The sequence below is a fragment of the Lagenorhynchus albirostris genome, chromosome 1 (assembly GCF_949774975.1).
Source record: "Lagenorhynchus albirostris chromosome 1, mLagAlb1.1, whole genome shotgun sequence".
Taxonomy (NCBI): domain Eukaryota; kingdom Metazoa; phylum Chordata; class Mammalia; order Artiodactyla; family Delphinidae; genus Lagenorhynchus; species Lagenorhynchus albirostris.
Genome location: NC_083095.1, coordinates 138,109,857 through 138,127,274, shown reverse-complemented (window position 1 = coordinate 138,127,274; position 17,418 = coordinate 138,109,857). Strand labels below are relative to the sequence as shown.

Here is a 17,418-nt window from a genome sequence, read left to right as displayed (position 1 = left end):
AAGCGAGACACGCCACAGATGTGCTCCCGTGTTCCCTCTCTACACTTGCCTCCAAATGTCCCTGAGGGAATACCAAAAGTGTTCCCGGAAGCCTATGACCACCATCGATCTATCCACCCACCAGTAAACCTGTGGGATTAGCCAGCCATCTCTCGTGTCTGCTTCATTCGCCTTGCCCTCCTCTCTCCACCGGGATCCCAACGTGTCAGGGAAAGATGCCAGAGCCACCCCTCACCAAGGAAGCTTGCTGTGACTTATCTTCACTAAGGCATTTTCTAGCCCTTTCACACAGCACACACAAGCCAGACACAACCCGAGGAGGAGCCCTTAGCTTGGCCAACCTCCCGGTGACAATGGCCCATTGGATTTCTCCCCTTATCAGGAGAAACCTAAATTGCATCTGGTCTCCCAAGCAGAACATGGCAAAGAAGCCTGCCCTAGGCCAGGAATCCTGCTCTCACCCTGAGCCTACAGACTTCCGTTTCTTTGCGGGCACAAGGCAACGAGTAGCCGGTGGCGGAGGCCTGTAGAACTCAAGGGCAGGCGACCGGACCACCAAGGGCTCACGCTTCCTCTCCTACCCGAATGCTGAACCGTGGCAGGGGACAGCAGTCCCGGCTCGACCAAGGAACCCACAGACGGCACGCTCTCCCTAGCCTTCCCACCTGGATTGGCATCCCAGGGTCCTTTCCCAATGCCCCGTCTCCCCATCAGACGGCCACAAGCCTCAACTTAAACAGCGTGGCTGTGGACACCCACAGGAGCAAATGCAACGCGAACCTCTCCCTACTTTCCTTTTGGGAGCCACGTGTTGGACCTCAGTTCCAAAGAGGAGACGGCAGGGATTTCTCACTCATTTTGTTCAGATTTCCAAGGAATGCATTTGTGGAAGTCATCGTCGAGCCAAGCACATGCTCAAACACTGGACATGCAAACTTGCAGATTCCACCACGGTACGGACAGCGAGCTGAATCATGTCAGCATACGGAAGTGAACAAAGCAAAGCCATTGGGGGAAGGAAATGCAGCCAGTTCTCAGGGCATCGAAGCTCGGGTTCCCATGGAAAAGGCCAGAAGCTGAGGGTGTAGCCCCGTTGCACATGTTCCCTTGGTCAAACCTCTAGGTTTTAGGAAAGAGGTGCTACTTACCGCAACAAGGGTTAAACCAGGATCCTCATGGAATGCGGGCCAACACCCCTGTGAGACTCCTCCTCCTCACTTCACCGGGTGTCAGGGATTATATAGATGGTCCCAGGTTGATCTGCTGCTGGAATTCCTTTCCTGGCATTCCACCTGGCTCGCAGTGAGAGAACACATGCGTTCTTTAGGAGGGTGCATGGGTGCACCGAGCTAAAGGACGATGTCCCTCAGTGATGCGTGCTCTGTCTCCCCTCGACATTTAATTTGCTGCAGATCTTGCCTGTGGGTCCGCAGGGAAACGTGAAAGCAACATAGAGCTGATGCCTTCAGAGGGTGCGGCCATCAGGACATAGAGCACCGCTGTCCAAAATCCCCCTGGTCTCGGGCACTGCAATTCCACTCCTGAGTGCTCTCCCATCCACCACAGCAGAAGGATGTCTTCCTAAACCCCTGAGACACCCTCTGGGCAACTGTGGCCCCTCAGACTAAGACCGGTGCCATCTAGGGGAACACGCCCGCCCTTGGCACGTATTCTTCCACACAAGTGCCACGCTCTTACGGGGAAGAGATCTTCCACAAGGGAAGGGGCCTTGGCCGAATATGACGGCCTTCATCAAAAGCAGCTCGAAGGGAACCGTGACAAAGGGCACGTGAGGAACACCTGGACTGATCAAGCGAGACTCACCAGTAGGCACACTTCCTGAGCTGCTGCCAAGACAGATGACCTACCCTTGGTTCACACACAGAGGTAATGACATGGGAAACATTCTGAAGCCCAACGTGGTGGGGAAACCCTTGCAACCAAATGGCATGGGAGCCATTCCAATGCCCATTGTGGCGGAGAACACCATTGCCCCAATGGGGTCAACTGCAGTAGTACCTGGCACATTCACACTCCGGGCCCGTCAGTGACGTGACCTCGGAGAGACAGTGAGGCCCAGGTCTTCTAGAAGCAATGTGTGACCCACAGCCATGCAATTAAGAGAACCCAGCCAACAGCCTAGACACTTGAACCGCTATGACTCGTCTGGCCTGTGGCCAGGCACACCGGATACCACAGTCTGGATGCACCAGCGCGTGGCAGTAAAAATGACCCCCGCACCACACACCCTCACCCGCCTTTAAATCTATAGCCTTTCCTTGGCAGCCGACTCCCTTTTTTCCGCATGGTTGTGCCCAGTGACCTCCGGGAAGATCTGCAAACCTCAGGGAACGCTATGTGGGCCAGGTTTAGTAAAGATGTTGGGCTGGACTCAGGAACACCCTCACACCTCCAACACAGGGGGAACGTGGACAGACAGGGACATAACACCCCACGACCTCAAATCAGCCCCCATGACAAGACACCATACTGTGCCACAAAGGCAACCATTCACTAGCTTAGGGACCCGCCATGAAGTAAATCAACCAAGGAGGGGAAAAAGGCGGGACAGTCCACAGAAGTTCTCCCGTGTTCCCTCTCTACACGTGCCTCCAAATGCTCCTGAGGGGATATCAAAAGTGTTCCTGGAAGCCTATGGCCTCTGTCAATCTGTCCACCCACAAGTAAACATGTGGGCTTAGCCAGCCATTTCATGTTCTTTATACGTAGCCTTGCCCTTCCCTCTCCACCGGGATCCCAACGTGTCATGGATAGATGCCAGAGCCACCCCTCACCAAAGAAGCTTGCTGTGACTTATCTTGACTAAGGCATTTTCTAGCCTGTTCACACAGCACACACAAGCCGGAAACACCCCGAGGAGGAGCCAGCAGCTTGACCAAAAGCCCAGGGACAATGGCCCACTGGATTTCTCCCCTCATCATGAGAAACCTAAACTGCATCTGGTCTCCCAAGCAGAACATGGCAAAGAAGCCTGCCCTAGGCCAGGAATCCTGCTCTCACCCTGAGCCTACAGACTTCCGTTTCTTTGCGGGCACAAGGCAACGACCAGCCGGTGGGTGAGGCCTGTAGAACTCAAATGCAGGCGAGAGGATCACCAATGGCTCACACTTCCTCTGCTATCCGCATGTTGAACCGTGGCAGCGGACAGCAGTCCTGGCTAGATCAAGGAGTCCATAGACGGCACGCTGTCCCTAGGCTTCCTACTTGAATTGGCATCCCAGGATCTATTCCCAATGGCTTTTCTCCCCATGAGATGGCCACAATCCTCCACTTGAACAACGTGGCTGTAGACACACAGCAGCACATGCAATGAGAACCCTTCCCTACTTTCCTTATTGGAGCCACATGCTGGACTTCAGTTCCAATGAGGTGATGGTAGGGTTTTCTCACTCATTTTTTTCAGAGATCCAAGGAATGCATTTGTGGGAGTCATCGTCGATCCAAGCACATGCTCAAACGCTGGACATGCAAAGTTGCAGATTCCATCACGGGACGGCCAGCGAGCTGAAACATGTCAGCATACAGAAGCGGCCAGTGCCGAGCAATGGAGCAGGAAATGCAGCCAGTTCTCAGGGCATCAAAGCTCGTGTTCCCTGAGAAAAGACCAGAATGTGAGTGTGTAGACCCGTTTTCAATTTCCCGTAGACAAACCTCTAGGTTTTAGCAAAGAGGTGCCGCTTACCGCAACAAGGTTTAAACTAGGATCCTCATGGAATGTGCGCCAAAAACCCTGCAAGACTGCTTCTCCTCACTTCAATGGTCATCACGAATTATACGGATGGCCCCAGGTTTCTCTGCTGCTGGTATTCCTTCCTTGGCATTCCACCTGATTCGGGCTGAGAGAGCACAAGCGTAATTGAGGAGGGTGCACGGGCGCACCGAAGGAAAGGGCGATACGACCCAGAGATGCGTGCCCTATCTCCCCTGAACATTTAATTTGCTGCCCATGTTGCCTGGGTGTCCGCAGGCAAACGTGAAAGCAACGTAGCGCAGATGCCTTCAGAGAGTGCGGCCATCGGGACAAAGAGAGCCACTGTCTGACAACCCCCTGGTCTCGGGCCCTGTAATTCCTCCCCTGAGCACTGTCCCCTCCATCACAGCTAAAGGATGTCTTCCTGAAACCCTGAGACATGCTTAGGGCAATTGTGCCTTTCAATCTAAGAGACAGTGCTCTCTGGGAAACACACCTGACTTTGGCACCTCTGCTTCCATACAATGGAAGTACCCTCAGGGGGAAGAAATCTGATACAAGGGAAGGGCTCTTGGCCGAATATGACGGCCTCCATCAAAAGCGGCTCGTAGGGACCCTTGAAAAAGGGCCCATGAGGAACACCTAGACTGATCAAGGGAGACTCACCAGCAGGCATACTTCCTGGACTGCTGCCAAGACAGATGACCTACCCTTGGACCACACACAAAGTTCATGGCATGGGAAACATTCCGAAGCCAAACGTGGTGGGGAAAACCCTTGCAGACTAATGGCATGGGAGCCATTCCAGTGCCCAACGTGGTGGAGCAAAGAGTTACAGCAATTGGGTCACCCGCAGTGGTGGCTGGCACTTTCGCACTCTGGGCCCGTCAGTGACGTGACCTCGGAGATTCTGTGAAGCCCAGGTCTTCTAGAAGCAACGTGTTACCCACGGCCACGCAACGCAAGAACCCAGCCAACAGCCTAGACACTTGAACCGCTATTACTTGTCTGGCCTTTGGCCAGGCACACCGGATACCACAGTCTGGACGCACCAGCGCCTGGCAGGAAAAATGGCCCCCGCACCACACATCCTCTCCTGCCCTTAAAGCTTTAGCCTTTCCTTGGCAGCTGACTCCCTTTTTTCCGCATGGTTGTGCCCAGTGACCTCCGGGAAGATCTGCGATACTCGGAACGCTATGTGGCCCGGGTGTGGTAAAGATGCTAGGATGGACTGAGGAACACCTTCACATCTTCAGCACACGGGGAACATGGATGGAAAGGGACAAAACACCCCACGGCCTCCAAATCGACCCCCATGGGAAGACACCATACTGTGCCATGAAGGCAACAATTCGCTAGCGCAGGGACCCACCATGAAGTAAATCGACCAAGGAGAGGAAAAAGGCGGGACAGTCCACAGAAGTTCTCCCGTGTTCCCTCTCTACACGTGCCTCCAAATGCTCCTGAGGGAATACCAAAACTGTTCCCGGAACCCTATGGCCTCTGTCGATCTCTCCACCCACCAGTAAACATGTGGGCTTAGCCAGCCATCTCACATGTCTTTTAAACTCGCCTTGCCCTTCACTCTCCATCGCGATCCCAACGTGTCACGGAAAGATGCCAGAGCCACCCCTCACCAAAGAAGCTTTCTGTGACTTATCTTGACTAAGGCATTTTCTAGCCTGTTCACACAGCACACACATGCCAGACACAGCCCGAAGAGGAGCCATCAGCTTGGCCAACCTCCCGGGGACAATGGCCCATTGGATTTCTCCTCTCATCACGAGAAACCTAAACTGCATCTGGTCTCTCAATGAGAACATGACAAAGAAGCCTGCCTTAGGGCAGGAATCCTGCTCTGACCCTGAGCATAGACTTCTGTTTCTCTGAGGGCACAAGGCAACGAGCAGCCGCTGGGTGCGGCTTGTAGAACTCAAGTGCAGGCGAGAGGATCACCAATGGCTCACACTTCCTCTCCTACCCGCATGCTGAACCGTGGCAGGGGACAGCAGTCCTGGCTAGACCAAGGAGTCCACAGACGGCACGATGTCCCTAGGCTTCCCACCTGAATTGGCATCCCAGGCTCCATTCCCAGTGGCTTTTCTCCCCATGAGTTGGTCACCACCCTCCACTTGAACAACGTGGCTGTACACACACAGCAGCACATGCAATGTGAACCTCTCCCTACTGTCCTTATTGGAGCCACATGCTGGACCTCAGTTCCGATGAGGAGACGGTAGGGTTTTCTCACTCATTTTGTTCAGATTTCCAAGGAATGCATTTGTGGGAGTCTACGTCAATCTAAGCACATGCTCAAACTCTGGACATGCACAGTTGCAGATTCCACCATGGGACGCCGATCGAACTGAATCACGCCAGCATATGGAAGCGGCCAGAGCCGTGCCATTGGGGCAGGAAATGCAGCCAGTTCTCAGGGCGTCGAAGCTCGTGCTCCCCGAGAAAAGGTCGGAAGGTGAGGGTTTAGTCCCGTTGCACAAATTCCCGTGGTGAAACCTCTAGGTTTTAGCAAAGAAGTGCCACTTACCGCAACAAGGGTTAAATCAGGATCCTCATGGAATGCACCCCAACACCCTTGCGAGACTCCTCCTCCTCACTTCACTGGGTATCACGGATTATACGGATGGCCCCAGGCTGCTCTGCTGCTGGAATTCCTCTCCTGGCATTCCACCTGGCTTGGGGTGAGAGAACACACGCGTGCTTTAGGAGGGTGCACGGGGGCACCGAGGTAAAGGGCGATACCACCCATCGATGCGTACTCTATCTCCCCTCAACATGTCATTTGCTGCCCATCTTGCCTGTGTGTCTGAAGGCAAACGTGAAAGCAACGTAGAGAAGACGCCTTCAGAGCCTGGGCCATCAGGACAAAGAGCCCCGCTATCCAAAAAGCCCCTGGTCTCGGTCCCTGCAACTCCTCTCCTGAGCACTCTCCCCTCCAGCACAGGAAAAGAATGTCTTCCTGAGCCCCTGAGGCCCCTTCAGGGCAACTGTGCCCCCTCAGACTAAGAGCCAGTGCCCTCCAGTTGAACACATCCGCCATTGGCACATATGCTTCCACTAAAAGGACGTGCCCTGAAGGGGAAGAGATCTTCCACAGGGGAAGGGCCCTTGGCCGAATATGACGGCCTCCATCAAAAGCGGCTCGTAGGGACCCGTGACAAAGCGTACGTGAGGAACACCTGGACTGATCAAGGGAGACTCAGCAGCAGGCATACTTCCTGGCCCGCTCCCAAGACAGACGACCTACCCTTGGACCACACACAAAGCTAGTGTCATGGGAACCATTCCGAAGCGAAATGTGGTGGGGAACACCATTGCAGCCTAATGGCATGGGAGCCATTCCAGTGCCCAAAGTGGTGGAGCAAAGAGTTACAGCAATTGGGTCACCCACAGTGGTGGCTGGCACTTTTGCACTCTGGACCTGTCTGTGACGTGCCCTCGGAGAAACCGTGAGGCCCAGGTCTTCTAGAAGCAATGTGTTACCCACAGCCGTGAAATGAGAGAACCCAGCCAACAGTCCAGACACTTGAACCGCTATGACTTGTCTGGACTGTGGCCAGGCAAGCCGGATACCACAGTCTGGATGCACCAGCGGGTGGCAGGAAAAATGGCCCCCGCACCACACATCCTCTCCTGCCCTTAGAGCTTTAGCCTTTCCTTGGCAGCCAACCCCCTTCTTTCCGCCTAGTTGTGCCCAGTGACCTCCGGGAAGATCTGCAAATCTCAGGGAACGCTATGTGGGCTGGGTGTATTAAAGATGCTGGGCTGTACTGAGGAACATCTTCACATCTTCAACTCAGGGGGAACGTGGACAGACAGGGACAAACACCTCACGGCATCCAAATCAGCCCCCATGAGAAGAAACCATACTGTGCCACGAAGGCAACCATTCGCTAACACAGGGTCCCGCCATGAAGTTAATCGAACAAGGAGAGGAAAAAGACGGGACAGTCCACAGAAGTTCTCCCGTGTTCCCTCTCTACACATGCCTCCAAACGCTCCATGGATCCTATCAATCTCTCCACCCACCAGTAATCATGTGGGCTTTGCCAGCCATCTCACGTGTCTTTTTCACTCACCTTGCCCTTCCCCCTCCACGGGGATCCCAACATGTCACGGAAAGATGCCAGAGCCACCCCTCACCAAAGAAGCTTGCTGTGACTAATCTTGACTAAGGCATTTTCTAGCCTCTTCACAGAGCACACACAGGCCGGACACAACCTGAGGAGGAGCCATCTGCTTGGCCAACCAACCTGCCGGGGACAGTGGCACATAGGATTTCTACACTCATCATGAGAAATCTAAACTTCATCTGGTCTCCCAAGCAGATCATGTCAAAGAAGCCTTCCCTAGGCCAGGAATCCTGCTCTGACCATGGGCATAGAAACTTCTGTTTCCGTGAGGGCACAAGGCAACGACAAGACTGTGGGGGCGGCCTGTAGAACTCAAGTGCAGGCGAGAGGACCACCAATGGCTCACACTTCCTCTCCTACACGCATGCTGAACCGTGGCAGGGGACAGCAGTCCTGGCTAGACCGAGGAGCCCACAGACGGCAGGCTCTCCCTAGCCTTCCCACCTGGATTGGCATCCCAGGGTCCTTTCCCAATGCCTCTTCTCCCCATCAGACGGCCACAACCCTCAACTTGAACAACGTGGCTGTGGACACACAAAGCAGCACATGCAATGTGAACCTCTCCCTACTGTCCTTATTGGAGCCACATGCTGGACCTCAGTTCCAATGAGGTGACGCTACGGATTTCTTACTCATTTTGTTCAGATATCCAAGGAATTCATTTGTGGGAGTCATCGTCGATCCAAGCACATGCTCAAAGCTTGGACATGCAAAGTTGCAGATTCCATCACGGGACGGCCAGCGAACTGAATCATGTCAGCATACAGAAGCGGCCAGTGTCGAGCAATGGAGCAGGAAATGCAGCCAGTTCTCAGGGCATCAAAGCTCGTGTTCCCCGAGAAAAGGCCAGAATGTGAGTGTGTCTTCCCTTTTTCAATTTCCCGTAGCCAAACCTCTAGGTTTTAGCAAAGAAGTGCCACTTACCGCAACAAAGTTTAAACCAGGATCCTCATGGAAAGTGCGCCAACACCCCTGTGAGACTCCTTCTCCTCACTTCAACGGTTATCACGAATTATACGGATGGCCCCAGGCTGCTCTGCTGCTGGTATTCCTTCCCTGGCATTCCACCTGATTCGGGCTGAGAGAGCACAAGCGTAATTGAGGAGGGTGCACGGGCGCACCGAAGGAAAGAGCGATACGACCCAGCGATGCGTGCCCTATTTCCCCTCAGCATTTCATTTGCTGCCCATCTTGCCTGGGTGTCCGCAGGGAAACATGAATGCCACGTAGCGCAGATGCTTTCAGAGCGTGTGGCCATCAGGAAAAAGAGCCCCGCTGTCCAACAACCGCCTGGTCTCGGACCCTGCAACTCCTCTCCTGAGTACTCTCCCCTCCACACAGGAAATGGATGTCTTCCTGAACCCCTGAGACCCCCTCAGGGCAACTGTGCCCCCTCAGACTTAGAGCCAGTGACCTCCAGGTGAACACATCTGCCCTTGGCACATATGCTTCCACTCAATGGACGCGCCCTTAAGGGGAAGACATCTTCCACAAGGGAAAGGCCCTTGGCTGAATATGACGGCCTCCATCAAAAGCGGCTCGTAGGGACCCGTGACAAAGCGTACGTGAGGAACACCTGGACTGATCAAGGGAGACTCAGCAGCAGGTATACTTCCTGGCCTGCTGCCAAGACAGACGACCTACCCTTGGCCCACACACAAAGTTCATGGCACGGGAACAATTCCGATGCGCAACGTGGCAGGGAAAACCCTTGCAGCCTAATGGCATTGGAGCCATTCCAATATCCAAAGCGGCAGGGCAATTCGTTGCAGTAATTGGGTCACTTGCAGTTGCTGCCTGGCACTTTCGCACTCTGCGCCCGTCAGTGACGGGACGTCGGAGAAACTGTGAGGCCCAGGTCCTCTAGAAGCAATATGTTATCTACAGCCGTGCAACAAGAGAACCTAGCTAACAGCTTAGACACTTGAATCTGTATGACTTGTGTGGTGTGTGGCCAAGCGGGTCGAATACCACAGTCTTGACGCACCAGCGGGTAGCAGGAAAAATGACCCTCGCACCGCACATACACTCTTGCCCTTAAAGTTGTAGCCTTTCCTTGGCAGCCAACTACCTTTTTTTCTGCCTGGTTGTGCCCAGTGACCTCTGGGAAGAGTTGCAATCCACAGGGAACGCTATTTGGGCCAGGTATAGAAACGATCCTGGGCTGTACATAGGAGCACCTTCAATCTTCAACACAGGGGGAACGTCGACCGCCAGGGCCAAAACACCCCACGGCCTTCAAATCCTCCCCCATGAGAAGAAACCATACTGTGCCACGAAGGCAACCATTCGCTGGCACAGGGACCCGCCATGAATCAAATCGATCTAGGAGAGGAAAAAGGCGGGACCGTCCACAAATGTGCTCTCGAGTTCCCTCCCTACACGTGCCTGCAATCGCTCCTGAGGGAATCCGAAATGTGTTCCGGGAACCCTATGGCCACCGTCGATCTATCTACCCACCTGTAAATCGGAGGGCTTAGCCAGCCATCTCAAGTGCCTTTTTAACTTGCCTTGTCTTTCTCTCTACACCGGGATCCCAGTGTGTCTCCACAAGATGCCAGAGCCACCCCTCACCAAAGAAGCTTACATGACTAAGCTTGACTAAGGCATTTTCTAGCCCATTTAGATAGCACACACAAGCAGGACGGAACCCAAGGAGGAGCCATCAGCTTTTCTAAACTCCCGGCGAATGTGCCCCATTTGATTCCTCCCCTCATCAGGAGAAACCTAAACTGCATCTGGTCTCCCAAGCAGAACGTGACAAAGAGCCCTGCCCTAGGCCAGGAATCCTGCTCTGACCCCGAGCATACAGACTTGTTTCTTTGAGGGCACAAGGCAACGACACCCCCACGGGGGCAGCCTGTAGAATGCAAGTGCAGGCCACAGGACCACCAACGGCTCATGTTTCCTGTGCTACCCTCATGCTGAACCGTGGCAGGGGACAGCAGTCTTGGCTAGACCAATGTTTCCCGAGAAAACACGAGAAGGTGAGAGTGTAGCCCCGGTGCCCAAGTTCCAGTGGCCAAACCTCTAGGTTTCACCAAAGAAGTGCCACTTAGCACAACAAGGGTTAAACCAGGATCCTCATGGAATGCACGCCAAAACCCCTCCGAGTCTCCTTCACCTGGCCTCGCCTTGCCTCACCGTCGTCACTTCACTGGGTATCACGGATTATACGGATGGCCCCAGGCTGCTCTGCTGTTGTCATTCCTTCCCTGGCATTCCCCCTTGTTCGGGGTGAGGGAACACATACGTACTTTAGGAGGGTGCATGGGTGCACCGATGTTTGGGGCAATACCACGCAACGATGTGAGCTCTATCTCCCCTCAACATTTCATTTGCTGCCCATTTTGCATGTTGTCCGCAGGGAAATGTGAAAGCAACGTAGCGCGGATGCCTTCAGAGCCTGTGCCCATCAGGACAAAGACCCCGCTGTCCAACAACCCCATGGTCTCAGGCCCTGCAATTCCTCTCCTGAGCACTCTCTCATCCATCACAGCAGAAGGATGGCTTCCTGAACCCCTAAGACACCCACAGGGCAACTGTGCCCCCTCAGCATAAAAGCCAGTGCCCTCTAGGGGACAACACATGCCCTTAGGACATATGCTTCCAAACAATAGACGCACCCTGAAGAGGAAGAGATCTTCCACAAGGGAATGGCCCTTGGTCGAATATGAGGGCCTACATCAAAAGCAGCTCGTAGGGGGCCTCCCTGGTGGTGCAGTGGTTTATAGTCCGCCTGCCGATGCAGGGGACACAGGTTTGTGCCCCGGTGCAGGAAGATCCCACGTGCCGTGGAATGGCTGGGCCCGTGAGCCATGGCCACTGAGCCTGTGTGCCCGGAGCCTGTGCTCTACAACGGGAGAGGCCGCAACAGTGAGAGCCTTGCATACAGCAAAAAAAAAAAAGCGGCTCGTTGGGACCCGTGAAAAAGGACATCCGAGGAACACCTGGACTGCCCAAGGGAGAATCACCAGCAGGCCTACTTCCTGGCCTGTTGCCAAGAGAGACGACCTACTCTTGACCCAGACACAAAGCTAATGCCATGGGAAGCATTCTGATGCCCACCGTGGTGAGGAAAACCCTTGCAGCCTAATGTCATGGGAGCCATTCCGATGCCCAAAGTGGGGGGCAAACCACTGTAGCAATTGGGTCACTTGCAGTGGTGCCTGGCACTTTTGCACTCTGGCCTGTCAGTGACGTGACCTCGGAGAAACCGTGAGGCCCAGATCCTCTAGAAACGTGTTACCCACTGCTGTGCAACGAGAGAACCTAGCCAACAGCCTAGACACTTGAACCGGTATAACTTGTCTGGCCTGTGGCCAGGGACGCCAGATACCACAGTCTCGACGCAGCAGCGGGTGGCAGGAAAAATGACCCCTGCACCACAAATCCTCTCCTGCCCTTCAACCTGCAGCCTTTCCTTGGCAGCTGACTCCTTTGTTTCCACATGGTTGTGCCCAATGACCTCTGGGAAGATCTGCAATCCTCAGGGAACACTATGTGGGCTGGGTGTAGTAACGATGATGGGCTGTACTGAGGACCACCTTCACATCTTCAACACAGGGCAAACATGGCCAGACATGGACAAAACACCCCACGGCCACCAAATCTGTCCCCATGAAAAGACACTATACCGTGCCTGGAAGGCAACCATTCGCTGGCACAGGAACCTGCCATGAAGCAAATTGACCAAGGAGAGGAAAAAGGCGGGACAGTCCACAAATGTGCTCCCGTGTTCCCTCCCTACACGTGCCTCCAAATGCTCCTGAGGGAATCCCAAATGTCTTCCGGGAACCCTACGGCCACCATCGATCTATGCACCCACCAGTAAACCTGGGGGCTTTGCCAGCCATCTCACGTGTATTTCCTGCTCGCCTTTCCTTTCTCCTTCAACCAGGATCGAAATGTCTGAAGGCAAGGTGCCAGAGCCACCCCTCATCAAAGAAGTTTTATTTTCCTGAGAATTGACTAAGACATATTCAAGTCCACCTGCACACAATACACAAGCAGATCACAACCGAGGAGGAACCATCAGCTTGGCCCAACTCCCAGGGACAGTGGCCCATTTGATTTCACCCCTCATCATGAGAAACCTAATCTGAAACCTGTCTCCCAAGGCAGAACATGACAAGGAAGACTGATCTAGGCCAGGACTCCTGCTCTGACCCTGAGCACAGAGACTTCTGTTTCCTTGAGGGCACAAGGCCATGAATAGGGGGCGGGGGAGAATGTTAGAACTCACTGGCAGGCCAGAGCCCCACCAAAGGCTAATGCTTCCTCTTCTGAATGCACGCTAAACTGTGGCAGGAGACAGAAAACCTTGATAGACTTAGTTGCCCATAGACGACTAATTTGTCCTAAGCCTTCCCAGGTGAATGGGCATAACAGGCTCCTCTCCAAATGGCCCTTTTCCCAGAGAAGGCTGCCACTCTCCACTTGAACAATGTGGCTGTGGATCCCCACAATAGCTAAATGCAATGTGACCTCTCTCTACTCTTCTTTTGGGAGCTATGTGCTGGACATCAGTTCTGATGAGGAGATGGTAGGGATTTCTCATTCATTTTGTTCGTATTTCCAAGGAATTCATTTTTGGGAGTCATCATCGATCCAAGCACGTGCTCAAAGCCTGGACATGCAAACTCACAGCCTCCACCATGGGACAGCCAGTAAGCTCAATCATGTCAGCAGTCAGGGTTGGCCAGAATCAAACCATGGGGCAGGAAGTGCAGCCAAGTCTCAGGGCATTGGAGCTTGGGTACCCCAGGAAGAGCCCAGAAAGTAATGGTGTACTCTTGGTGCACAATATCCTATGGACAAACATCTAGGTTTCTGCAAAGATGTTCCACTTACTGCCACAAGGTTTCCACCAGGAACCTCAAGGACTTCACGCCAACACCCCTCTGAGACTCCTTTGCCTCGCCTCTCCTTGCCACAAAGTCCACTATTCACCAGGTATCACAGACTATACGGAGGGCCCAATGCTGCTGGTGGCATTCATTCTCTGGCAGTGCACCTGGTTCAGGGTGAGAGAACACATGCACGTTTGAGGATGGTGCACGGGTGCACAGAGGGAATGGGTGATACCACCCAGAGATGTGTGCTCTATCTAGCCTCAAAATTTCATTTGCTGCCCATCTTGTCTGTGTGTTTGCAGCCAAATGTGAATGCATTGTGATGTAGATGCCTTCAGAGTATGCAGCCATCAGCACAAAGAGCGCCGCTGTCCATCAACCCCCTGATACGGGCGCTGCAATTACCCCCCTGAGCGACCTCCACGCCAACACAGCATAAGGATGTCATCCTGAACCCCTGAGACACCCTCAGGGGAAGTGGGTCCCCTCAGCCTAAGAGCCACTGTCGTCCAGGTGGACACACCCACTCTTGGCATATACACTTCCTCACAATGGACTCACCCTCAAGGAGAAATGTGGTGCCTGAGATCTTCCACAAGCGAATGGCCCTTTGCCGAATGTGATGACCTCCATCAAATGCGGCTCGTAGGGACCCGTGACAAAGGGCACCTGAGGAATCCCTGGACTGACCAAGGGTGACTCACCAGCAGGCATACTTCCTGGCCTCCTGCCAAGGCAGAGGGCCTTCCCTTTGACCACACGCAAAGCTAAAGGCATCGGAGCCATTCCAATGCCCAAAGTTGTGGCGCAAACCCTTGCAGCAACTGGGTAACTTGCCGTGGGTTTTTGCAATTTTGCAGTCTCGGCCCGTCAGTGAAATGACCTCGGAGGACCCATGAGACCCAGGTCCTCCAGCACAAAATGTACCCACAGTCGTGAAACAAGAGAACCCAGCCAACAGCATGGACACTTGAACTGGCATGACATCTGTGGCCTGAGGCCAGGCATGCCAGAGACCACAGGCTCGCTGCACCAGCTGGTGGTGGGACCAAATGGCCCCCGTACCACACATCCTCTCCTGCCCTTAAAGCTGTAGCCTTTCCTTGGCAGCCGACTCCCTTGTTTCTGCATGGTTGTGCCCAATGACCTCCAGGAAGAGCTCAAATCCTCAGGGAACGCTACGTGGGCCGGGTATAGAAACGATGCTGGGTTGTCCTGAGGAACACCTTCATATCTTCAACACAGGGGGAACGTGGCCAGACAGGGACAAAACACCCCACTGCCTCCAAATCGGCCCCTATGAGAAGACACCATACTGTGCCAAGAAGGCAACCATTTGTCGGCACAGGGACAATCCATGAAGCAAATCAACAAAGGAGAAGAAAACAGTGAGATGGTCCTCGAACATGCACCCATATTCCTTCCTTGCACATGCCTCCAAACGCTCCTGAACGCATCACAAAGGCCTTCTGGGAACCCTATGCCCACTGTGATCTATTCACCCACCAGTCTACCTGAGGGATTAGCCAAGAAACTCATGGGTATTTTCCGCTCACCTTGCCCTCCTCTCTCTGCCTGCATAAAAACATCTCACGGTAAGGTGCAATAGCAACCTCTCACCACAGAAGCTTGATTTCCCAGGGAATTGCCTAAGGCATTTTCCAGCCCCCCAGCCCACTAACACATAAGGAGGACACAACCCGAGGAGAAGCCATCAGCTTGGGCCCAACTTCTGGGGACAGTGGTCCATTTGATTTCCCCTGATCAACAGGAGACACCTACCCTGCATCACATATCCCAAGCAGACCATGACAAAGAAGCCTGGCCTAGGCTAGGACTCCTGCTCTGACCCTGAGTGTAGAGACACCTGTTTCCTTGAGGGAACAAAGCAATGACTGGGGGGCGGGGAAGGCCTGTAGAACTCAATGGCAGGCCCAAGGCCCGCCACAAGCTCACACTTCCTCTGGCACCTGCACGCTCAACTGAGGCAGGGGACAACAATCCTGGCTAGACTCAAGCACACCGAGACAGCACGCTGTCCCTAGCCTTCCCACTTGGATGTGTATCCCAGGCACCTTTCCCAATGGCTCTTCTCCCCACGAGAATGCCGCCACCCTCAGCATGAGCAAGGTGTCTGTGGACGCCCAATGCAGCAAATGAAACATGAACTTCTCCTTACTTTCCCTTTGGGAGGCAAGTGCTGGACCTCGGTTCTGATGAGGAGACGGTAGGGATTGCTCACTCATTTTGTTCAGATTTCCAAGGAATGCATTTGTGGGAGTAATCATCAATCCAAGCACCTGCTCAAAGGCTGGATGTGCAAAGTCGCAGTTTCCACCGCAGGATGGCCAGCGAACTCAATCTTGTCAGCCTTCAGGAGTGCCCAGAACTGAGACGTGGGGCAGGAATTGCAGCCAAGTCTCAGAGCATCGGAGCTTGTGCTCCCTGAGAAAACCCCAGAAGATTATGGTGCAGCCCCGATGCAAAAGTACCGTGGGCAAACATCTATGTTTTGTAAAGAAGTGCAGTTTACCACAATGAGTGTTCCACCAGTAACCTCACGGACTGCATGCCAACATGCATCTGAGATCCCCTCGCCTCACCTCGCCTTGCCTCGCCTCGCCTCGCCTTGCCATGTCTTCCTTGACTTGCTGGGTATTACAGAATATGCAGAGGGTCACACGTTGCCACTAGCCTTTCTTCCCTGGCACTCCACCTGGTTCGGAGTGATAGAAAACACGGATGCTTGAGGATGGTACATGGGTGCACAGGTGCACGGAGGGACAGGGTGATACCACCCAGACATGTAAGCTCTATGTCGCCTCTATGTTTAATTTGCTGCCCATTTTGTCTGTGTGTCAGCAGCCAAACATGAAAGCATCGGGGCATGGATGCCTTCAGAGCAGGCGTCCATCAGGACAATGTGCGCTGTAGTCCATCAACCCCCTGGTCTCGAGCCTTGTAATTCCCATCCTGGGTGCCCTCCCCACCGACAAAGCATAATGATGTCATCCTAAACCCCTGAGACACCCTCAGGGGAACTGGGTCCCCTCAGCCTAAGACCCACTGCCCTCCAGGGAAACACACCCACTCTTGGCACATACGCTTCCTCACAATGGACTCACAATCAAGGGGAAATGCGGTCCCAGTTACTTTCCAGAAGGGAATGGCCCTTGGCCAAAAGTGATGACCTCCTTCAAAAGCGGCTCGCTGGGCCCCACAACAAAGGGCACCCGAGGCACTCCTGGACTGACCAATGGGACTCACCAACTGGCATTCTTCCTGGCCTCTCGCCAAGCCAGAGCCCCTTTACTTGGACCATATGGAAAGCGAATGGCATCAGAGCCATTTCGATGCCCAAATTTGCGGGACAAGACCCTTGCTGCAACTGGCTTACTTCACTTGGCGCCTTGCATTTTCGCATGCTGGGCCCATCAGTGCCACAACTTCGGAGAAAGCTTGAGATCCAGGTCCTCCAGAACAAATGTGTCAGCCAGAGCCGTGCAATAAGAAAATGCAGCCAGCAGCCCGGACTCTTGAAACGGCATGACTTCTCTGGCCTGAGGCCAGGCACACCGGAGACCACAGGTCCGCCCACCAGTGGGTGAAAGGACAAAATGATCCCAGTGCCACAAAACTCTTCTGCCCTTAAACCTGCAGGCTCTCCTTGAAAGCCGAATCCCTTGTTTCTGGGTTGCAC

At 53.9% G+C, this 17,418-nt stretch overlaps 6 non-coding genes across 6 annotated transcripts; all 6 read right to left on the bottom strand.

Annotated features, from left to right (window-relative positions):
• Positions 1 to 813: 813 nt before the first annotated feature.
• Positions 814 to 905, bottom strand: LOC132505596 (small nucleolar RNA SNORD116). Its single transcript, XR_009535461.1, has one exon. It is a non-coding gene; the product is annotated as a small nucleolar RNA SNORD116 (small nucleolar RNA).
• A 2,466-nt stretch (positions 906 to 3,371) lies between these two features.
• LOC132505844 (small nucleolar RNA SNORD116) lies at positions 3,372 to 3,463 on the bottom strand. The gene has a single exon (XR_009535555.1). It is a non-coding gene; the product is annotated as a small nucleolar RNA SNORD116 (small nucleolar RNA).
• A 2,460-nt stretch (positions 3,464 to 5,923) lies between these two features.
• Positions 5,924 to 6,015, bottom strand: LOC132505623 (small nucleolar RNA SNORD116). The gene has a single exon (XR_009535474.1). It is a non-coding gene; the product is annotated as a small nucleolar RNA SNORD116 (small nucleolar RNA).
• Positions 6,016 to 8,455: 2,440 nt separating this feature from the next.
• LOC132505663 (small nucleolar RNA SNORD116) lies at positions 8,456 to 8,547 on the bottom strand. The gene has a single exon (XR_009535483.1). It is a non-coding gene; the product is annotated as a small nucleolar RNA SNORD116 (small nucleolar RNA).
• A 4,836-nt stretch (positions 8,548 to 13,383) lies between these two features.
• Positions 13,384 to 13,475, bottom strand: LOC132505682 (small nucleolar RNA SNORD116). The gene has a single exon (XR_009535491.1). It is a non-coding gene; the product is annotated as a small nucleolar RNA SNORD116 (small nucleolar RNA).
• Positions 13,476 to 15,920: 2,445 nt separating this feature from the next.
• Positions 15,921 to 16,012, bottom strand: LOC132505590 (small nucleolar RNA SNORD116). Its single transcript, XR_009535456.1, has one exon. It is a non-coding gene; the product is annotated as a small nucleolar RNA SNORD116 (small nucleolar RNA).
• Between the last annotated feature and the right edge of the window lie 1,406 nt (positions 16,013 to 17,418).